Source organism: Elephantulus edwardii, unplaced genomic scaffold (genome assembly GCF_000299155.1).
Source record: "Elephantulus edwardii isolate Elephantulus edwardi_28Jun2011 unplaced genomic scaffold, EleEdw1.0 scaffold00007, whole genome shotgun sequence".
Taxonomy (NCBI): Eukaryota; Metazoa; Chordata; class Mammalia; order Macroscelidea; family Macroscelididae; genus Elephantulus; species Elephantulus edwardii.
In genome coordinates this window covers 529,493-533,591 of record NW_006399757.1, presented here as the reverse complement: position 1 = coordinate 533,591, position 4,099 = coordinate 529,493, and positions in this window count along the sequence as shown.

Below are 4,099 nucleotides of genomic sequence, written 5' to 3'. Positions count from 1 at the left end.
TCTTCTCTGTTCCCTACTTTTGCATTCCAATCACCCATTATTATCAATGCCTCTTGATTGCATGTTCGCTGGATCTCTGACTGTAAAAGTTGGTGGAAATCATCTATTTCTTCTTCTTTGGCTCTGATTGTTGGTGCATGTATCTGAATGATAATGGTGATTTTTCTGGGATATAAAGCTGAACTGATGCTAAGAAATTAGTTCAAATGTTAAACACAGGCCAGATCATGTGAGCCATTTCATGACAATGGAGTTCTATGCAACACTAAAGAATGATAAGGAAGTCTCAAAACTTTGAACAACTTGAATTAATCTAGAGGATATTATAGTAAGTGAAATAATCAATTATAAAAGGAAAAATATTGTGTTTAACTGCCATTATAAAAAGCTGAAGAAAATTTTACACACAAAAGGAATCATTCTTGGTAGCTACCAGGGATGGAAAGAGGGAGGGGGAAGTGAAAATTGGTAAAGAGATAATAGTCACATATTAGGATGGATAATGATAAAGGAAATACACAATAAGAGGATAACCAGCATAATAACATTGAAGAAGGGGCACATGTACAGAAGTTCACAGGAAATGAGTTCAACAGCACATATGCAGGCAGATAGGCAAAATAATAGGATATTAATAGAAATAAGAATTATAAGAAAGAAGTAGGGAAAGTGTGATTGTGTTGTGAATATTATAATTAATATTATGAAGCAAAATGTGTATGGAAAAACACATTAGCTTTGTAAACTTACACTCAAGTTACAATAAGATAGATAAGAAAGTAAAAGGAGAAGCCATAAGAGGGAGAGTTTTAAGCAGGGAAATGATCAGATCTGATTTCTGTTTTTGAAAGGTTATTTAGGTTGTGGTAAGAGTGAAGAGTTGAAGAGAGAGCAGTTATGAGTTTATTTCATCATAGGTCCTGTTGGAAATAAAAAAGATAAATTGATTCAAGAATTGTTTGGAAATTATGATATTGTAAAGATGTGTACACACATTCCTGGATTACAGTCAGAATAATCCAACCCATTTTTAAAAATGAGAATCAGATCATACAATCTCCTGTTTGAAATTCTCCCTCTCATGCTCTTACATTTTACTTTCTTATCTTGACTTAAAGACTCCACACAATCACTGTATCTAGCTCTTGAATAAATGTCTTAACATTTACTCAGCGTAATGGTCCCAAAGCATTAGCTTTCCTACCATTATATAAGGGAGCACTGTTGGCTTAGTGGTAAGTAGCTGCTCTGCAATCCCAAAGATGGTGGTAGACATTCTCCTCCTGCAATTAACTGTCTCTGAAAACCCTCTGGAGGGTTAGGTATAGGTCTGTTCCAACTTGATGACACACAACAAGAGTCATTTTATAAACTTGCCACACTTTGAGTAGAATATTCTCTCCACCCTCTGAACCTCTAGTTACTCCTTACATTTGTCTTTCTTGGCGTTAAGATCTTAGCTAAAGTGTCACTTATTCAGAGAATCTTAAATGCTATTATCCAAAGTAGTCTCCCCTGCATACTGTCCTACCACCAATCACTAAGACCCTCAAATTCTTAGTCAACATGGTTGTACCAGTGTGAACTTATTAGTTTTTAAAATAAGGACATACTTTTCTTTACTGATTTTTTAGTAGCCACTACCTTAATTCCACTAAGGTACTGCACAACAAGGACCACCACCCTTTTCTAACATTTCCCTAGTTAACATCTAGAAATGAAGTAATTCTTGCTTGACACAGCAGACATCACCGGCATCCTGTTAACAAAGGGTGTTTTGTTCACTTGTAAGTGACTGAGGCTGTGATATCCACCATCACTACTCAAAGCCATGGAGTCAATTCTAATTTACAACGACACTACAAGACATTGTTGAATTGACCATAGGGTTACAACGCTACACATTTTTTTGTGGTTTGGTTTTTGTGGGGGGTTTTTTAATTTTTTTTTTTTTTTCTGTTAGAGCAACTAGTGGGTTTAAAACTGGTGATCAAGGCTGAAGGGCCTGTGAGCATGCTTCAGAAATGGTACACACTGGGGAATTGTATACTTCTGCCAACTTGAACTGTAAACCATTAAGTTCCTTAATAAGCCCCACAATTTTGAGTTTGGTTCTATGTGGTCTATGAGCTCTGTTGCAAGAGATTTTGGACCCAGTAAAGCAGTAAGATTGGTGTTGGAATTAATAGAAAGAGGTGTGAGAGAGTAAGCAATACACCTGACCTCATGAGAATTGGTTTTGTGCTTGGATGATGACAAGTGGCAGTTTGCTCTTGTAGTAGAGGTCAGATATGGTAATTCCCATGTGGGCCTTGTTCCTTTTATAGGTGTCAGAAGTGAGAAATTTTTTCCCCCAAATGGTTACATGAAATGTGTGGTATTCTGTAAGAATAAAAAGTTAGGTGTCTGTGAAGTAGCTAATTTTGCTGCTACTAAGATGGATATAAAGAATGAGAAGTTGCTTTTCACCTGAGAGAAAAGGCAAAATACCCTGGGTCATACGCATTTGAACAAGATAAGATAGGAGTGGAGAATGAATTTAAAACTAGGACTATATTTAGAGACTTATCTGCTAAGGTTTTTTGTTTATTTAACTTTATTATTAAATTTATATTATTGTTTCTGTTTTTCCATATTGTAAAGTTAAGCTGTATTATAAAAATGAATACTGGATGTGGTAATACTTTTATTGAAATATGAATAGTGGATATAACAATGTTAAGATATGCTGTAAAAATGATTAAGGTTGTTATTGAGCTTTATAAGATATTGATGTTTCTTCTCGTTTTTTTCTGTGTAGTAATAATAAATGAATACTGGATATTATAGATTTAGAAAGTGTGTAATTCTGCCTTTGATTGTTACTTTATTGGAAGTACTAAAAGGAAAGATTTATCCTGGAGATAAGCTTGATAAAAGTAGAATTTGGTGGTGGGTACTGGCACTTAGCACTGGGGCATACTGCAGTGTCAAAGGGTTATTATTCAAAATTACTTTCCTAGCAATTAGATTTTTCTTCATGGATGGCAGAACCATATCAATAGGGTGTGTAAATCTACCCACAAGGTAATTAATCTAGCCATTAAACTGAGAAGATTCAGCAGTAGAATTTGGGAATCTCATCACCAGCAAAAAAGCAAGAAAGCATTTTGTGTTCTTTGGTGGTGGTAGAGAGGGCAGAAATTCTTCTGCCAACCGGACCTACAGGAGAACCACAGCCACAGAAGAGAACTGGAGTTCATGAGACAGAGTTGACCTGAGACTTCTACCCCATGGAATCAGAAGCAGAAGCCTTTGTCCAAGCTTCCTGGAGAACTTGAAGGGAGATACTGGCAGGACTAAGAAAGCTTAGTGACACTGGCATAAAACCACAAGGCTTAAAGCTGAAAAAGGGCCTGTAAGCATGCTTCAAAAGTTGTCCAGACTGAGAAACTGTATCCTGTTGACAATTTGATTTGTAACCTGTTAAGTTCCCTAATATACCCAATTATGAGTTTGGTTCTGTGTGGTCTGTGACCTATTGCAATGGATTTTGGACCCAGTAAAGCAGTAGAATTAGCATTGGCTTTAGTAGCAAGAGGTGTGAGGCATGAGAGACATGCCTGACCTCATAGAAATTGGTTTTGTGTTGTGGATATTGCGGATGGGGCAGTTCCCCCTTGTGGAGTTAGCAGAAGTCAGAAATAGATGTCTTAACTCAGCCCTTGCTCCTTTCACATACATCCTCTCTTTTTCTGACCCTCCATCTTTCCAAACATGATGTCTTTTCTTTTTTGAAAAGACTAGTTCATCTTGGCAACATACCTAAAATATATGAGACAAAATTCTCCATCCTTGCCTCTAACGAGTACTCTAATTGTACTTCCTCCGAGATAGACTTGTTTGTGCTTTTGGCAGTCCATAGGCTATTTGCTACTTTTCTCCATCACCACAATTCACAGCCATCAATACTAATTGTTAAAGACACTACCACTTCAACCTCACAAGACATGGATATAAAGAAGGATGATGTGGCAAGAGTGAAGAATGGGAAGATAATTCATTGCCTCCTCTGATCCAGTCACCCTATCAAAGAGTCCACATTGTCTTCCCCATTCAG